The sequence below is a fragment of the Accipiter gentilis genome, chromosome 1 (genome assembly GCF_929443795.1).
Source record: "Accipiter gentilis chromosome 1, bAccGen1.1, whole genome shotgun sequence".
Classification (NCBI taxonomy): Eukaryota; Metazoa; Chordata; class Aves; order Accipitriformes; family Accipitridae; genus Astur; species Astur gentilis.
In genome coordinates this window covers 5,925,445-5,945,263 of record NC_064880.1, presented here as the reverse complement: position 1 = coordinate 5,945,263, position 19,819 = coordinate 5,925,445, and the positions used below count along the sequence as shown (strand labels likewise).

The 19,819-nt window shown below is 46.3% G+C and overlaps 1 protein-coding gene across 2 annotated transcripts in view; it reads left to right on the top strand.

Annotated features, from left to right (window-relative positions):
- The first annotated feature begins 17,431 nt into the window (after positions 1-17,431).
- CASZ1 (castor zinc finger 1) overlaps positions 17,432-19,819 on the top strand; it is a 208,432-nt gene continuing 206,044 nt past the window's right edge. For both annotated transcript variants that reach the window (XM_049804962.1, XM_049804952.1), the window contains exon 1: positions 17,432-17,546. The gene's annotated coding sequence lies outside the window, so the exon portion shown is untranslated. The remainder of the gene's footprint in view (positions 17,547-19,819) is intronic.

Sequence of the window (19,819 nt, the reverse complement as noted above, 5' to 3'; positions counted from 1 at the left end):
CTGAGGTTTCTGGGTGTGTATGGAGGCGGATAGAACTGGGCTGTGGGTTTTTGTCCTGAGTTTTGCAGTTGCTGTCTGACCCTGCAAAGGCCTTTTCTCTCTTTTTGCAGAAGACAGCAGAAACAAGCAGTTGAGCACTGGATCCTGTCCTGTATTCTCTCTGCCTTGCAACCTTCCCCTTTTTGCATGAAGCCATGCAATAAATGCTGCTGTATCCCCTATGGCAACTGCAATGGCATGAGGAGCTTTGCTGTGGCCACAGTAGCATCTCATGCCTTTCAAATTCAAGTATGATTTTTCCCAGGTATCAATGACTGCAGGTAGAGAGGCAGCAGGATAGCTCTCACACTCATGAGTGCCTCTTAATTTTACCAGCCTTCAGACAAACCTTGAAAAGACACCTGAGATGGTGTAAGCTAGCATAGTACTGCCTAGGCTTACTCCCACCTGAGAGAGGATCTTAGCAGGACATCAACCCCATCAACCCCAATGTTTCTCCTTCGTGTTGCAGTTCTGAGAACTGTGACCATACACTAGATTTCTTTCCTAGATTTCTTTTGCCTGAATGAGGCTATTTTTACTAGCTGACATGAAATTTTTCCTAAATGCCACCAAAATTCACAAAGCACTGAATTTTGGGCCTCATGGCAGTAGGTAAAATATAGAGTAATTGTATTGATTTCATTGCATTTTCCCAGACGACGATGCAGATCGGAGTTGAACCACAGAAAGGAAAAGTTCAGCATGGGTGTTATCCAGTCTTTTGAAATTAAGTTGAGTGAGTTACAGATGAGATATGCAGTGGCATACCTGGTTCTGCAGTAGAAGCAAATGCAAAGCCGGCTATAGCCCTACCTTCCACCAAACTCGCCCTCTAAGGAAAGGATGAAATCATTGTTTTCCCTAGGAAGGAGGGACACTGTATATTATCTAATGATTATAGCAGGATCTAGGAAACAGGATTTCTGAATTCCTTACCCTGCTGTGCCACTGCTTTGTGGCGGGGTCCGAGGGAAAACATTTCCACATTCTTTTACTTGGATAACATAGTTGTGAAATAAACCATGCTTTATATAGGATTTTATTTTCAAAACATACGCCATGTCCATATGCCACAGTACAATGACTTTGTCTGAGATAACAGGCTGGGGTAGGAAACTTACCACTGTCTGTCTCTGCGCTGTGAGGTGAGCTGGTAGGATCTGGTTTTCTGAACTACTGAACACCTGTACCTCAAGTCAAAATCACTGTATAGTCAAGGTGCCAAATACACCGGAGAATAAGGCCACTGAGCATGTGCATTGAACTTTGAGATACTTGCATAGAAGGAAGTAGAGAAGTAGACAGCATTGTTGTTAGCATTGCCAAGGACTTAAGCAGGTCCCACCTGAGCAGAATATTCAGCTCATGTTGAAAATCATAGAGAAGAATGTTTGTCTCAGCTGATTCTGGCAAAAAGAGGACACAGTGTGTAGCCATACCCTCCAGCTTTGAGAATTTAACTGAGTTGTTCTGAATCTCCTCCTTGGTTTTTTGGTACTTTGCATGATTGCAAGATGGATGTGTGGCGTAGCTAAAGGAGGATCATAGGTGTACCCCCAGCACATGCAAAGTGCATAAAGGTGGCCAGTCACAAAATGAGGAGTACATGAGAGAACAGCCACACAGATCTGCCCCAGTCTCAGATCAAGGGCTTGACTGCAATATCAACATCCTGCAAAGTTCTGCTCTGGATGTGAATCTCTGCACAGTTAGCAAATCTCCTCAGACAGGCGTGCACCTCTCACGGAAAGTATTGTTAGGATCTGTTGCTGATCCAGAAGCCTAGAAAGCTGGATTTGAAGGGACAAGAAACTGCAAAAGTAAGGGCTTTTATTTTTTAGGTAGTCTGATTTTTAACTATGTAAATTCACAGATTATATTCTGATGATCCAAACACTCTGGGTATGGAACAAACACTGGAATTCCTTTCCAAAATAAATTCCAACACACACAGCATTGAGAGGTCTGATCTTTCTTCTGCAGTTATCATACCGAGTTTATGTATTATGCTTTGTGTGTGTCTGCACACATGAGAGTGGTGCTATTGCAAGTGCAGAAAAATGTGTGGAAACATGTGAATGTGGACAAGTGCCTGTGCATGATAACATGTGCAAGAGGTTTTTTGTGTGTTTGGGACAGAGGGCATATGTATGTCTACAAATTTGTGTCTATGTGGGAGTATATATGTGTGGGAACATGTGCATGTATGTAATTTTGTGCTTGTGTGGGAGAGAGGAAGGGAAAGCATGGTAAAGTTATTTGAACCTGTTTGAAGGTCGGGTCTCCCCAAGGTTATCTGCTTTTTTTCCCTTGAATCTGTAAAGTAATGGTATTCACACTCACTACTTGAGAAGTGTTTCTTTTTATAGCTCTTCCAGATGACAAATAATGCCTGTTTTTGAAGTCCTTTTTAAGTCATTGTTCCCTGGACGCAGATACCATGTTTGGGTGCAGGAGGGGAACAGAGCGCAGAGCTATTTCCCCTTTCTGTCTGCAGAGAGCTTTACTGGGACTAGTGAAATTCCAGCCAGGATCATCCAAGGGGCTGCAGACTCACAGCGTATGAGCTAATAGGACACCCTCTCCTTCAAGCCCCGTGACACAGTGAGAGAGAAGCAGACACCCACCACAGTCCACTGCAAGCTCTTCAGGTCTAGACCATGGAGGCTGTAAAATCCAGCTGAAATCAGTGGTAGATTTCCTGGAGTAAGACTCCCCAAGTTCACCCATTGAAAATAAGCCAAATTCAGACTGGGTGAGTGGACAGGTGTCTGGATCAGAGCCACCCTTTGCTGGGGGGCTGGGGTTCGTCAGATATTGCCCATCTTCAAAGATTTTGGGCACTGTTGCCCCCTGTGGGCAGTATGGGGGTGTGGGCAGCACATACAACATTTTCTCCACGTCCCAGAGAAGTACAATTAGCCCGTTTCCCAGCAGACTAGTACAGTGCTGCAGGCACTTGGTGATACTGTTCTCTCTCCATAGTGGCAACCTTTGTTTTTTTAAAACTATCCCCTTCTTCCTTGCCTTCCCTTAATCCTAAGTGTTTTGGCTAACGTCTCTCTGGTAGCAGCAACAGCCATTCTGTGCCCAGAAATTGTTCTGTACAATGTAAGCACAGGAGCATAACAGGAAACAGTATTTTGTGCTGCTTTGCCCAGGGACAGACAACTCGTCACACCACAGAGCACTCCCATTCCTCGCTGTTGTAGTGGAGATTTTGTGTGCCCATCACCAAAGGACAGTGAGCTTATCCCCATCTCTGGAGTCTGGCCACCGATTTACTCTCCTCCTTGCAGTTGGGATAACTGAGCTTTTTCTGCTGGTCAGATCCTGAGATGTGCTGGAAGCTCAGTGTTCCCAGGGGCTATGATAGAAATTTTCTGGAATATAAACTGAATGGGTCTCTCAGGATTTGGGCCAGAGGGAATTGCAGATGCCCATGAAGGTGTTCAGCTTCATAATAGAAAAAGCTCAGGGGAAAAGGCCTGTGGGAAAAATAATGAGTACAGTAGAAAAACAGGGAACAGAAAAGGGGCAGAAAGATTCAAGAAGTAATCCAGAAGAGGACAGGGAGAAAGCTTGGTTGAATGGATAAACGGTCTGCAAGCAGGAAACGATATCTGACTTAATGTATTAGTCAGACAGAAAAATTAGATGGTGTAAACTGATCCTTCCTGCAAGGGGTGCTGAACTTTTTTGGTGACTTTAGAAGGCCATGTTTACAGTAACTTCAGCTCGTGACCAGGCTATAAAGGCAGGCTCTTTGGGGCAAGCAGCGTTTCATTAACACACACACCTGCCTCCATGGGCAACCTGGCTTTGCAGTTAGTGGGCTTTTTTTTTTTTTTTTATTGTAAGATTGTACTTTGCTTTTTAACATAGAAATATAAAATATGCATGCATATGGCTTATCAAAGATGATAACATTCACAGGTAAGGGAACATAAGTCCACTTTATGGCAATAAATTATCTTCCCCACCCTTTTGGACTGATTAGCAGCTGCGCCTCACCTAAGCTTTCTAGAGTTTTCCTTTTAATTTTTCACCTGAATTGTTTTCTGCATTTTAGCTACAGTCATAGGGGGTGTTTTTATAAAAGTGCCTACAGGGATTTCCGATCGTTGTTCCCACTGAGCCCCTGAAATTACGCAGTCAGTTTTGAGATGCTCGCCCGAAGTGTTGATTATCACAGAGTTTAATTTTAATAACAAGAGGCAAAGGCTTTTTTAGTTTGCACTAGATTTCCATTCACCTGCAGGAAGTTACCCCAGTTTGCCCCAGTTACCCCACTGACTAAGTGTGCTTTAAGTCTTAGGGAGACTGAGGTTTAAAATTAGAGCTCTTCAACAGGATTTGAAAACCTGGCTATATGAACTGGTGCAAGTCTGCTGGGGACAGCTTGATATGCACCATTATATAACCCGGTTTATCATTATAAGCCACTGAAACTGATAAACTGTTTCAATCCATGGAGAGGCAGTGTGTCTCTAATAGCACCAAGCCAAGTTTATTGGTATTAGGGTATGATTCAAGTCAAGCCTCAACTTAATAGGTTACCAGTAAAGTTGCTACAGTAATTATCAGTGCAGTTCCAGAGTAAAATTTGCCTGGTTGAACCATGTTGGCATTTATGTTGGTTCAGACAAATATATTTTACTTTGCCATTGCAACTGGTCAGGAGTATGGTCAGGTACTGCATCTCGGTTGGGGAGAGGGGAACATTAAGCTGTAATAATTCAGCCACTTGAGATAATTTGTACATGCCTTTAGCGTACAGGCAATCCCCAAACTTCTCCTACAAATTTTCTTGACTATCTACTTTTTCAAGTACATGAACTGATTGTGGACATCATGTGTTACTTCATAACAGTCCCAGAGAGAAACAGTTTAATAACAGAGGATAGGTAAGCAAAACCAAAACTCATACGTTTCCCCTAAATCCACTGAAGGGAATAGCTGTGCTTAAGAATGTGAGATACACCCCCAAAAGTAGCTGGTTCAATAGTTGCTCAGAACTCTTTGATACCACTTGGGACGTTTTCCAGTACTTCTGGTTAAGCAAGTGCTCAGCTGCTCTTCTGGTCTGTGGCTGCCATGTGCATTAGAGTCAAGTGAAACATAAAGATGTCAGACACTTCCCACCTTAAATATCCTGTCTGACTTTGCCTGCATAAATGGTCTAGCCATTTTACATCCGAGGGATATATTCTGATTCCTTTGGTCAGGTTTTGTACAAATTCAACTTCAGCACCTTCCCTGATACCTGAATTAGAGCAAGGACTTTGGGACTGGGTCTGAGACCATTCATGAGGCATTTATAGTAACTGCTCCAGCATGTGGAAGGAGCAAGACTGAGTTGGGGTTACATGGGACTCTGCTTTCATTTTCTCCCAGGACTGAATGCGTCACATGGAGATCATACCAAAGCAGGTCCTTGGGTGTGCTGAGTGTCCCTTCTGCTTGTGAACAAGCTCTGGCAAACACACAGAGCAGTGCAGTGACCTTTGTATTTCCATAGGTGTCTCAGGTACAGCATGTTTTTGCTGTTGGAACAGGAAGGAGAGCTACCTGGAACCGGACCAAAGCAGAGACAAGGAAAGTCTGCAGAGATCTGAGTACCCCACAGACGGAGTGCACTGAGGTGGCTGCTCTCTGTTTGGCATTTCCAGGTGGAGCTAGGCCTGGTTACGTAGAGATGGTTGGGTTTTCTCCCCAAGCTCACAAATGGCCTGTAGCTTCAAATACCAAGCAGACCCTGGGATCTAGTACTGTTTTCTCTACTAGGTTGTTTCCTGCTGTTTTCAGAGGTGTCTTTCACAAGGAAATTGAACTTTTAATGCCAAAAGAGCCGGATTCCACTGGCAGATCTGGGTGGCAGAAATGTGTGGTGAAGTCAGAAGTCTGGGTCTGGGAACTGAGAGTGAGAGGGTAGGACATGAGCTTTTATGAAGGATCATTTTCTGAAGGTGAGGCGGCTCTGCTGGTATTGGTTATCATACTAGAGGACAAATGTTCCTTCCCTTTGATCTGTAGCCTGTTTCACCCTGTAGGATTTTCACAAGAGGATTTATCAGCCTGTACGTTTGTTAAGTTGAAGCCGGAAAGGGAAAATAGTCCCTTCAGTCTTTGCTAGTGGAAATTGCTCTGTATGGAAACCCAGAACACAATGAGAAATAAATAAATTGAAACCCAGAGCTGAGAAATAAACAATCCCTGTGGGAATAGTGTGATCACAGGAAAATAAGAACAATAAATTGCCCTTCTCTGAGGTTTCAGGGCTCTTAAAAAAAGATCAAATAAGTCTCATAGCTCCTTCTGAATGTGGTAGTGATCTTTTCCCCCATTTTACAGATGAGGATGCTGAGGTACAGAGTGACAAAACAGTAGAAGTACCAGTTGCGATATTTGGTATATATGTACACTGCACAGCGCAGTGCCTTTCGGAGATACCTGAGCTAGCTTGATATCAGAAGAGTACAGCTCTATTAGTACAGTGATCTGTCTGGTATAATTTTCCACTGCTTGCTGTACTTATTCAGCAGTGGCTTGGGTGTCTTTAACCAGCATTGTCCTATGCAGTGTCGTCATACCTTGTAATCTGATTCATATATTCCTAGGACCAGTGTGATTTTCTGTCTGACCTCTTTCATATCATGGACTGAAGAAGTGCCCCAGCCTCTGTTCTTTACACCGGTAAGCACATAGCAGAAAGCAGTCCTGCCCTAGTTTTAGCCGATGAATCCGGGTGGGACTTAGCAGTATTTCCCATCTCTTCACTTTTAGGTTCTAGGTTCATTTTTCCAGAGAAAACATTCCAGACTCATTCTCTAATCTAGCTTCTGACTGATGCTTTTTGGCTTTACCATGCTACCTAAACCCAAACATGGTCTGTTTTTCATGAGAGTTAAAAATATGAGAAAAACTGTCTGAAAAAGAGAGAAATGAGTGGCCATTAGCTGAAACCAGAGGAAGGGGTGTTTCCTCTTGTTCCTTGGGACTGGCCTCTGGGGGTCACTGTAACTGCAGACAAATGGGTGGGGTAGTGCATTAACCAGGCAGCAAGGAAGGCAAAACTTAAAGGTAACGTTTCCAAAAGACATTCTGGTCTAGTCTGGACTGTTAGACTGATTCTTTGTGTGCATGAAGGTCACCGTCCTCAACCAGGTTACAAACTGAGTCTTTCTGAAGTGCAGACTTTTATTGTTGAGGCAAGCAAGTATCTCCCGTGGTTGCAGAAGGCGGCTGTAAGCTTCATAGAGGGCAGTGGTTTATAAGCAAAATAGCCATAAATACATCAGCCAATGGATTAGTAACTTGTGTGGGTGGGTGTAGTACATGTGCATACATATACATATAGACGTGCATATACACGTATTTATTTCTCTGCCAAGCTTATGCTAAGTGGTATCATTGAAATAAACTGCCAGAAGAGTTAGGATCTTTGGGTGAAAGTGTATATGTTTGAAAATATAGCTATAACAATATTTCCTTTGAACAGACCACTGTGTAAAGATATAATTCCATTGCAGAGGCTCACCAAAGAGTGGCTCGAATCAATCTGCGTGCTAAATCTGGTGAAACAAGTCTACAAAACAGAGTTTGTTGGTGAACTGGTGGTAATTACATTGCAACTGAAGGTTGCTTGCAGACGCAAGATTAAGCTAAAAAATCTGAAACATATTAATTATCATTACCTGCTGCAAAGCCCCTTTCACTATGAGTTGGTTTCACACTGCTCTGGGAAGGGGGTAAAAGGTAAATTTGGAGACACAGAGGAATAAAGTGTGTTGGCTAAGAATCAGCATTTTAGGCTCCCTTGTTACTTGGGAGTGGTGACTTCCATTTTTTAACACAGATTACAAAGAAATGGTCTTAGAAAAATTTCACAGATTTCAAAGGGAGAGGAAGATCCCGTGCGTGCTAGGGAAGAATCGCATGCAAAGATGTAATGCAGAGATACAATATTTAAAAAGAAGAGTAGTGAACATCTACGGGCTTGATTCAAATGCCTACTGAAACTGATTAGACTCCTTCCCCAGACTTCAATGGGATCAGGCCCTTGATATTTTATAAACACAGATATATATTTAAAATTATTTAAGAAAGTTAAGATGATAGAGAGATTGTCAACTTCCAGCAGCGGTGGTTAGATAGTGTAACACCATCCTCCTAAGAGATGCTACATCAAGATGATCAGGGAATTATGTGCATAAAATAAATCCTCAGGCTTCAAGATAAGAACATACTGCAGTTTCTTGCCATATGGTTCAGACTAAAATTTCTTGCTAGCCCAGCTCAGATTCTCTTCCTTCTCCTTCCTGATACGCTCCAGCTGAGCTCAGCTATTCCTGGGCTGGTTCTAAGCATATTAAGAGAAATGTATGTCAGTGCCCACTGTAGTTTATTTTCAGTAATCTAAGCTACACGGGCAACCCCTTGCACTGCTGTTACACTCTGCTGGCTTCATGGGGTCTCTGTCAGCACCTTGGGTCTGCCTGTGGGCAGCAAAGAGCAGAAGAGAGACCTCAGTCTGCTCTCTGGGGGGGATTTTTGCAAAAGCTTAGCCTCAACCTAACCGCTCTCCCATTGGAGTCAGTCAGAGCTTTGCTGTGTGGGAGATTTAATGTTGACTACAGCAGGGAGCAGAACACTGGAAAAATCTCACAGGAAATAGCTGATTAGAGAAAAGTAGTAGTTTAGGCCAAAGTGAAGAGGAATCTTCTCATTCAGTTAGGATAGATGATTTTGATCAATTTTTGCAGTGGCCAGTGCAATGTGTCTCTGTTTTACATGAGTGAGGGAGAATGAGGCGAGGGCGGGGGTGCGGGAAGAGAAAGAGAAAGCAGTTAATTTGACTGAATAAAGATAAAAGAATGCAAGCGCCACCGAGTTTGCTGTTTATCTGGACATTGTGTAATGTTGCGGAATCAGATGTGGCGCTCTGGCTTTTGCACAGAAATGCCCAGGGAGAAATCCAGCCTTACTGCTAGCAGTAATGAGTTTTTTAGAGGAGACTTCCTGATCTCTTCTCTTCTCCACAAGGCATCCACTTTGAAAGCAAATTCGTGGCACTCTGGGCTTCCTAAATAAGAGGAATTTTCCTCTGATGTGAGGAATGCATCTTTGTTTTCACCCCACTGTGGGGCAGAAAAGGGCAGGGGAATGCCAAGTTGCCTGAACACAGAGACTGTCCCTGCAGGGGAGAGTATGGCTATTTGGGAGAGGCGAGAGCCCAGCCAGTCCAAAACGACATTGTGAATTCCTCCAAAGTTAACCTAATCCTTTTTGGTTGGGATGGAGGACTCCAGGTGTTTAATTTAGAAACAAAGGAGGGAAGGGAAAGCTGCAGTGGTTGTAAGGAAGAGCAAAGCCCTGGGATTGCAGAAGGTCTGTGAGGTCCCGCCAGGTCTGGATTGATTAGTATTCAGTATTTATAATATCTCCATAATGGTAAAACAAAAGAAAACAAGCCCAGAGAATGCATTTTTAATCATCAATCATTGCTCTTTGTTTGTCATGAATGAGTGGCGAGGGGAAATAGTCTCCCATAATCACCTCCCTTCACATCTCCTGCCACACAGGCCTCGCTGGGTGTGCTAAAAGGGAAATAAATAAACAAGCAGCAGATCTCAAAATAAATCCCAGCGACATGGGTGCTACGTGGGTTATCACACTCACACACAGGGGTCTTGTTGGAGATACAAACTGAGGGAAGGACATTTAAAAAGCAGGAGACAAAGACAAAGACAAAGCATAGACATGGCATTAAATGCGAGAAAAAAGAAGCACTGGAGTTACTGGGGGGCGGCAGGTGAAAGAGGAAGAAGCTTTCTGGAGAACGATCAGTGGTGAAATAATCAATAAGCAAAAGCATGGCAGAATAGGGACTTCTCACGGGACATAGGACATTGGGATGGAAAGCTTGAAAAGCCACCAAATCCAAAAGAATTTCAACCTTTTAAGTATCTGAGGATCGCATAATTTTAGGATTTCCACATGAAAAAAATTTTTTTTTCAAGGATAGCATTCATGCTAGAAAAAAATATTGAAAAGCCCATAGTTTCTATTAAGAGCCCCCAAAACCGTATCTTATCAGGAGCAGCACTATGCTGAACTTCTCCAATGGGATCCCTGCTTTGATCTTGCAGCAGTTCTCACAAGGCCTTTATTGTAGTCCCAAATGCCTCTTGGGAGGAAGGGAAACATTATAATTCTCCCTTAATAAGTGAGATAACAGGCTGCTGGGAGGGTAAGGCCCAAATTTTCTAAAGCAGGGCTGGTGACTCCACACCCACTCGGTGCGTTTAGCTGAATGTTCTCAGAGAGACGGGAGCCCGGAGCCATCAGGACAGCCTGTAAGGAATAGACACGCTACATCTGAACCCTATTGAAAAATAATAAAAAGGTAATGACTTTGTCATTACTGGACATGGGTTTGTCTGTTGGTGAGGGGGGAGGAAGGGGAGGTTTTCTGCATTCAGGCTATAAATAATGTTTCCCATTATCCCCTGCAGTTCTCATGCATTCCTTCCACAGCCCTCAGTTTGCCTCCATCTCACATGGCCAGCCTGTGAAACCCCCAGTGCCATCCCATCGGGCTGGCACACACTGCCGGAAAAAAAGGAGAGGGCCAAGCAACTCCTTGCACCCGGGCCCCAGTGCCAGCATGACCACAGAAGACACTGAGCAAGGCAGAGATAATAAAGTGACCTCCTCTTGCCCAGTACATGGGTGCAGGGTGACCAAATGGAAGCAAGTGTCAGCCTGGGACACATATTGGAAGGGATCAAATTTCAGAAAAGTCCATAGATAAATGTGCCTTGATAAAAGCGTTCTGTGATACCTGAGAGATGGAGTGTAGGAGGGTTATCTTGTAGTTAACTTGGCTTTGCCCACTTAAAACAGAGCAGCTCATTTGCTTAGTAGCAGCTCCTTAAGCATTTGAAACTTGGTTGCAAAGCCTGACTTTGAAGAAGTTTAAATCATTTATTAAAAGGGCAAACTAAATTGCAGTAACTCTGTCTTTAACCAAAATCAGGGCATTCACCAATGTTTGCATTGTTTAGTGAAAGGCAGTCAAAACTGCACATCTCGGTTTAGTAGATGAAGTTTACTGGATGGGAGGGACCCAAAGGACTGTTGTGACTTGGGACCTATCTGGAAAATAGCAGCATTTAAACCAAAGGTGTGTTTTTAAGTCAATGGCCCGAAATGTAGATGCCTACAAGGATATTTTTAAAACTGCGTTTATATAACTAGCTTGATATAATTAAGAACTGATTTAAGCTCAAACAAAATAACTCCCTCTTGCACCCAAATTGAAGTCTCCACACTAAGAATTGCATCTGTTGAACTAAATTAGTCAGAAAATCAGGGCAGCTTTATGCTGTAAACAGACTTAGAGCTGTGGAGGATATTCCAGTTCTGTGTCCGGCTCTGCCACTGATTCACTGTGTCCCTAGGCAAGACTCTTAAGTTTTCCATCTATAAAGTGTAATAAAACCTATGTAGGTGCCAGGTGATGTAGTGCTTAATTAATTAGTAAATTAATATAATGAACTCTAACTTGAAGGTCTGTATCAGCACAAATGAATTGTTAATATAAATTTTTATTATTTATTGCTATTTAGTTGATTATTTTCTAACACGGGCAGGCTATTACAAACATACAACTTCACACTTGAATTCCAGTTTTATTATTGTTGTTGCTTATTTATTATTGTTTTCCTCTGCATTTGTTTATTGCCTTTAGTAGCCTCCCTTAGGACGAAGCCCCAAAGCAGTGGATATTACCCAGACACCCAGAGTAGTGAGGTCACTGCGAAATTTTGGGACAGAACTAGGGTTAAATGCCAGATATTTCTTGCTAAATGCCACGTCTTTTTCTTGAACCTTTATACAGATATAAGGCAAATAAAACATACAAGGACAGATTTTGAGCTGAGTAAATTCTTGTCTACCCTCATTTATACCAGCCAAAACTCATTATCAATCTGTACGCCTATAATTTGCCCCACATGGTTTCAATATTTTTATTATATACTTACATACTGATATTCACTATATATATTTCTAAACAAAAGTTTGCAGTTTCAAAACACAGGGCCTGATCTTCTTCGTAAGTCTTGCCCCACTGCTGTCGACGTGAAGCAATGCGTACTCTGCTCTGAGGATTCGGACCAGGGTACAATGGGGATCCAATCAATTTCTTTTTTCTTCTGAAGCATGCATATGCAAAGAAATAGTTGCCTGTGAGAAAATGGCACTTGACAAACAATGACCACATGATATTCTCTGATTACTCGTGCCACTCTTACGATAAAAAAAGAAAGCAGATCATATTTACTTGCAACTGAAAAAATGCCTCCTCCTTCTTTGCAATTACTTTTCATTTTCCATTACGAAACTAAGTAAATCCACAGGATTTTTCTAGTGCATGTCTGAGTGATTTCTTCATTCTTCCAGTGCATTGTGATGCAGGATGAGAGGTCCTGGATAGCACCTTGGTCTATGCTAGGTTTGGAAAATGTCACTCGTGATGCCTGATGGCTATTGGGTAGTCTATATGAAATAGACGACTGTTTCAGTCCAGTTTGGTAGACTGGTCAGCCTAGACCTCAGCCTCCTTCTCACTTACCAGAGATTAAGTGCCTCTTTGAGGAATTAATGTGGCATGTAGGCCTATGTAAAGCATGCCATCTGGTCCGAGCAGTCGGGAACAAGGCATCTAGGCCTGATTCTCTGTTGCCACGTGCCTCAGAGCGACAGGAACCCCTTTTGCAGTCCTTTGTCTTCCCCTCTCAAAAAAGTGGTAGCCAGGTCACAGCAGGGTGAGCTGAGGACAGAGATAGAGCCCTCAGCATGTATATTTCTGCTTTTGTCATTGTAATCCAGGCCCTTTTCGTGGTGTTTCAGCATCATTTTTCCTGTGTGAGTAGTTTTTTAAGGGTATGGAAAGTTTTCTCAGGCTGCACTTGCACAGCTTAGCCAGATGGAGTGTGTTCTGAGGTATGTACTGGGTGTGAATAAAATACATTAATGTCTAGTCTACAGTAAAGGCGTAGCCTATATGCTTTACCAACAGCTGTCCTGTCATCAGTCTAAATATTCTGTTCACTTCTCTTCTGTATGGCTTGTACTACCTCATCATACTCATATCTCACTACTGCAAAGCGGCGCAGGAAGGGATGTGACAGATATTCGGTCTCTGTGTCCTTGCACCCCATATAGGTAATTGCAGCATGCCTACACAAGCTGCAACCACACCATCCTAATGTGGAAATAAGAGGACCCTGAGCAAAAGGGGGAACCATTCATAAAGTTCGGTTTAAGAGAGAAATTTCTGGATTTAACCAAGAGTTGTGGAAAGCAGACACAGAGGACGACCTAATAATGAGTTTGGATGCTATTATTGCTAATTGCTGAATGATAAATAGCATGAAAGGTGTCCTACAATTTCAGTCCATGGAAATTTATTTGAAATATGTAGCTCGATACCACCAATGTCTTATGGGCAGTAAGCTTTCAGTGAGCAGGATGTCCTCTCCCCAAGGACAGCAACTAATGGTATAGCTACATGCTATGGCAGCTAAAGAAAGACTGGGAATAGATGAAACCTGTTTGGAGATGAAGGAGCACGTGGAATCTGAGCTGGCAATGATCTTGTGCAACTGAACTGTTTGTTAAATATTCGGGCAAGAAGGAAATAGTGAAGGTAGGAACCATAACTGTGTAAGGTCCCACTGGTTTTAGTAAATGCTGGTAAAGAAAACCATAAAGTGAAAGGGAATGAAAGTGGTGTCCAAGACTCCTTTTGGATTTTTTCCACTGTCGTGTTGTATACATAAAAAAGAAAGAGCAAAACCAAGAGGCGTTTTGGTTAGAGGTGTTTGGTTAAAAGGTCTTCAGTTAAAAGGTCTTCAATCCCAACAAGAGAGAGGTGGTCTGGTTCAGGTTGAATCCTGAGCAGCGGGCAAGGAACCCCCACTGGTAAGAAGAAAACTGAATCTGTACTGAAGCGTCCCACTCCCCAAGTACATCTCGCTCAGCTTCTGTTAGAGAAGGTTTATTGTTGAATTTGCCAGTGCTGTAAACCCTAGCATAGATTTGTTGAGAAAGTAAATCGCATTTTAGGGGTTATCTGAATTAAATGGCGTATGTCCAGAACTGGTAAAAGGCTCTTGAGATTGCTTCGCCGATGGCCATATTGCCCTTTTCTTAGTCTTTCCGTGTTTCAGACCCACTTTGATGATAGATGCAGATGCCAGCACTTATGGTTTGGGGGCAGTATTGACACAAGAACACAAAGGACTTGTGAGGGTGGTGCCTTATTACAAGACTAAATTAGCTGGAGAGAGATTACTGCACCACTTAAAAGGAACTCCCGCAATGGTTAAATCTATAGAACATTTTCATCCACTGTTCAACACGGAAGTAAAATTGCTTTGGGTTGATGACAGGAAGATGCTGCATAAATAGTTAAGTATGCATCATTTGCAATTTGCTAAATTATTTTCTTTCTATCTAGAACGGGCTGTGTAAGGTGTCATTACCTCATGTTCTATCCGACTGAGGAGCCATGTGCTCCGGGGCCTTTATTGGGAGCTCGTATGGCAAACATCAGATGGGCTGAACGGGGCTTTGCACCAGCAAACTTCAGAAAGCAGGGACTACAAGGTCAGAAGACACAGGTTAAGCATTCGGAGTGGGGCTCTAAAACACATGCAGTGAAAGCTTTTGGGCGAGGTGTGGTTTGGAAGGAGGCTTGGAGCTGTTGTCAGAGGTACAGTTTGTAAGGTGTCTGAGCCTCATGCTGTGTGCAGGGGAGCACAGGTAGGAGAGCTCTCTGGTGATAAACAGGACTGGCTCAAAACCACTTGACTGTCCCCAAGTTCTCCTCCTAACTAGGACAACTGCACAGCATTCAAAAATTAGCCAACTTCCAAGCAGAAAGAAGACCATTCAGTCTGTGTTCAGCACCCCAGATGAGAGAAATGCAAAAAAGCAAACAAGAGAAAATAAGTAGTAAATGCAATTAAAAGTAACGAAGCAGATTTAATTAAAGGAACCTATTCTCCCAACCCTTCATTCTTCAGGGATGCCTCATAAGCAAGAATTCATAGCTTGGGACCTGCTCTTTTATATACTTTTGTACCAGAAGGTGGGACATTTACTTTCAGAAACACATGTTTTTTAACCTGGCAGTGTCTCTCCAGCATACAAATTCAAGAAGTTTGGTCTTTTTATTTTCAGCAATTTATAAGTACTTGCCGCAGTTATTATAACAGTCTCACACAGTCCTATTTACTTTAATTATCCCATTTTCATCCCCATTTTCCTGCTTTCTTATTGTGAGCAGGTAAAAATAAATAACTACAGAATGACGAATACCAAACAATAGTCAAATAAACCAAAGTCCAGATTCTGCAAAGACACAGGCGCTTTAAACGCTCTGAGTATCGCCACAGAAATGTATCTCTCCACTGTAAATTTGGCCTCGTTAGTAAAAGTCTAGTCTTTACAGGGACCTAAATATTTAACTCAATAGATGTACATTGCTAAACTTGTCTGTTCAAAATTCATGAGTCAGGCTCCCCCCGTCCCCAAGCTGCTAAATCACAGGATTTTCTCAAAAGCTATTAAAAATCCATTTCTTTGGAAGTTTCTTCTTTGTCCTCTGGCTTCTGAGGCTTTGGGGAGCACTAGGCCACATTTCCAAGCTTTCCTGTGTAAACACAACTGCTAGAAACATGTCATTCCAGGGGCCGGGGATCAAAGGAGAACACCAAATATTGGAAGACTCACAATAAAAGCTCAAGAGCTGGCAGCTGTCCTGCAAACACTCACGTATGTGAGTCACTTTTACTCACATGAGTAGTCACATCGAAATCAGAGGAATTGGTCTATTATTATTAATTATTGTTATTATTTATGTGTGTGGCAATAGCACGTAGGAGCTGTGATCATGGAGTAGGGCCCCATTGTGCAAGGCACTGACAAATCCAGAGCAAAACCATGGTTTCTGCCCCAAAGACCTTACAGTGTAAGCATCGGACAAGAGGCAACAGGTGGAGACAGACACAGACAGGGAAGCTCACGGGAAGAGCGAGACGCTCCTGCAAGGGGTTCTGTGTGGGTGTGCTGACGCAGAGCTCCCTGCTCCGAATGAGTAAAGTTATTCAAGAGTTTACAGGTTTGCATAGCTTGGGCCTAGGGCCCAAATCCTGCAGGCCCTGTGATGGAGGCAGATACATTCAGCTGCACGCAGTCCCACAGATTTCATTCAGGCAAGGACTAGGGGCGGGCAGGCAGGCATACCTCCGAGCCCCAACCCGGAGCGCAGGGGTGCCGGTGAGCCGAGGCTCTTGGGTCCTCGGAGGGAACCAGAGGATGAAGGAAAGGGTCTCTGTGGACGGTTTTGCAGAACTGTCACCACAGAACGCACACATGTAACTGTAACGTATACTAACTGCCTCAGATGAAAGATAGAGCCGAGAAAGAAAAGGTAGAGCTGAAGAAAGTAGTTTCTTAACAGAAATGTGATGCCTGCCTGCTGGAAATTCAGGTGCATGCGAATGTATGGGAACCCTTGGCTCTGATCCTGCAAAGACATCTCCCCCCCCCCCCCCCAAACCAGCCCAGTCCACAAGGCTGCCCGAGGCTTGCACGTCTGCTCCTGGACGTTTTCGCTAGGATCCAAACCTGCAAAAAGTTAGTCCTGTGCATAAATGCCAGCAAAGCGAGTCCTGCAGACTACCAAACCAAGAAATAGTACAGGTGTGGATGCAACGAGACGGTGGTTAGTTGTAAACTTGAGTGAAATCCCGACTAAGAACATAAGCAAAAGAAAAGTACCGAAGTTTAGAAGTTTGTAAAATAGAAACTGAACATTATGCCTAGGAAACCCAGCTGGAGAATAAAGAAATCCACGCAGCCTAGTTACTTGTGATCTCCATGGAGTTTAGTCGTAGGGAACTAAGGTGAGCGGAGGTCACCGGGCTGCAAAATAGAAAATTTTATAAAACTTCCAGCGCCTCGCTGGGAAGGAGGACGGGCGGGGGAGAGGAACCGCCTGGTGCGGGGACAGGGCAGGAGATAGGAAGCTGCCCCCGCGGGCTGGGAAACGGGGTCACTTTCTCGCCTTTTCCCTCGCCAGGGGAGGGCGATCCGGTCCGGGTTTTGCAGGCGCCCCTCCCTTGCCTGCCTGCCCTGCCTGCCTGGAGACGGAGTCCGCTCCGTGCCCGCTCCCTCCCCGCCGCTCCCCCCTTCCCCTCCCCGGGCGGGCCGGGGCAGGCGGCGGCAGGCTCCAGGCCGGGTTTTGCGCGCCGCCCGCCCTCCTGTTAGAAATAGGAAAATTCAATAATCAAAGCAAAGGGGAGCGCGAGGAGGAAAAATCCGGGATCAGGGCAAGTTTGATGGCGCATGCGCGCTGCAGCCTCCATCCCAAACACACACACATTTCCCTTGACTTGGAAAGTCACCCAAAGCAGCCCCAAGTGCAGGTAAGCCCGTCCGCTCCCGCCCGGCCCCGGCCGCGGCCCCGCCGCCGGCAGCCCCGGCTCGGCGGCGCCGGGGCCGGGGCGCTGCGCGGGCGGGCGGCCGGCGGCGCTGCCCGGCAGGTGGGCACCGCGCCGCGCTCGGCGCCCGGCTCCCGCGGGGCAGCGCCCAGTCTCCGCGGGCACCGGCCGGCAGGGGGGCCGGCGGCGGCCGCCCGGCTCCGCGGGAGGCGGGCGGCGGCGGGGGGTGCCGCGGCGGCGGCGGCGGCGGCGGCGGGGGGGGCCGGCGGCGGGGCAGCGTCGTGCCCGCTCGGCGGCGGAGCCGGGGCCGCGGCGGCGCCCGTCAATTTCCAGGACTTTGGCAGGAGCCCGGCCAGGGGAAGGGGGAACACGTGTTCCCGCTCCGCGCCGGGCGCAGGTAACCGCAGCCCCGCCGCGCCGCACCGCCCGGGGGTCCCGGTGCGGCCGGGCGCAGGCAGCGGGGCGGGGAGCGGGGGTGGTGGTGGTGGTGGGGGGGGGGTCGGCAGCGAAGTTGGGCGAGCGGCGGCGGGAGCGCTCGGCGGGCAGGGCCGGGTGCCGGCGGAGCGAGCCGCGCCGGAGAACTTTCTGCAAAGTGGCCGGGCCGGGGCCGGGGCCGGCGGCGCTTCGCCCGGCGCCCGCAGCGGGACGGCCGCAGCCCCCCGGCAGGGACGGGGCAGGGCAGGGGCCGCGGCGGCTCGGGAGCGCGGCTCGGGGCAGCCGGTGCCCGGCCCCCCGGGCGAAGCGGCAGGTTATTTTTACCCGGTGGCATTTGCAGAATGCGCAGCTGATTTGCCATCCGGAGCCAGGAAGTTTCCCCCCTCCGCCTCCTTCCCCTTCTCGCCCCCTTTCCCCCTTTTTCCCCGTGCGCGGCGGGGCAGCGGGGGGCGGCCGCCCGGGGCCGGGGCGGTGGCGGGCGGGCGGGGGGGGGAGGGGGGGGGCGCGGGGCCGGGGCTCCCGGGGGAGACGCTGCCCGCGTCTAAGGCTGTGGGGACGGGGAACAGGTGTCCGAGCCGTCACTCAGAGCCGGGCCGGCGGGGGGGGGGGGGGGGGGGGCGCGGCTGGAGAAGGCGAGGAACGGTCCCGGGCCGGGACGCGGAGCGCCGGTCCCGGCGGAGCGGCGGCCCGGGGGACGCGGGGGGCAGCCGGGGGCGCGGAGGAGGAGCGGGGCTCGGCGGCGGGCCGGGGCGGCGAGCGAGCTGTCAAGAGGCTCGGGCGGGCGTGGGGCCGGCGCGGCCGCTCGCCTCGGTGCCGGCGCCGGGGCCGCCCGGCTGCGCGGCGGGCAACTTCTTCGGCAAACTTTTAGGGGTGGGTTGCGGCTGGAGGCCGCTCTGAATCACGGCGGTTTCGATCGATCGACCCCAGCCCTCCTGCCCTTTCGGGCTGGAAAGGTGAAACTTTTTCAGGAGCTGCACGTCCACCTTCTGTGTGCCCCCTCCTGTCCGCGCTGCACTGCACAGCGGGTCCTCGCAGCCGGCTCCCTGGAAGAGTAGCTGTCTCTCCCCAAACTTCAGTGATGAATTTATTTCCTCTATTGATTTGCTGACTCTTAGCGTGGAATAATTTCTTGCGAAGCATTTGGACTTCTCATTTCCAGAAGTCCTGCCTGCTTCCCACCTACCCCTTTATCTATGTGTCGCTGCCACCTCGTTAGCTACCCTAAAGGTGCTTTGGAAGAGTTTATGGGGGAATATTGTTGAACTTCAGTAATCAAGTTTCCAGATCTTATGCCTCCTGTTTAATTTATTAGACTAGTTATTTATTCTGTTGATGATAATCTGTTGCTGGTTTCTATGGAGATGTTAAACTGATCTCTTTCAGAAATCAAACTCCATATGCACTAAAACGTTTAAAGGAGCAGCGTCCCCTTTTGTTTTCAGACTTTGTACCTTTTCAGTGCTTTTATTGGGCTCCTGTATATTTTATATATTAAAGCCTGAAGTTGGAGCTTTGTGCAAGACAGAGCTTATTATGGCTAACAGAAAGTCAGGGCTTTGATCCTTTTTTTGCATCATCATTTAAAACAGATCATTTTTCCCCCCTCATCACACAAGATAGCAGAACCCTTTCAAGATCAAAGAGTCCAGCTAAAAACTATTGTTTAAAAAAAGAAAAACAGAAAAAGAGCCATTTAAATTAGGGGGATGTTTCCTTAATCTGCTTATTTTGTTCTAAAGATTTTTTTTTTTAGCAGTGAAAACAACAACAACAACAACAACAGAAACTTGTGGCAACTATATTGTTATTTTTATACCTCCCAA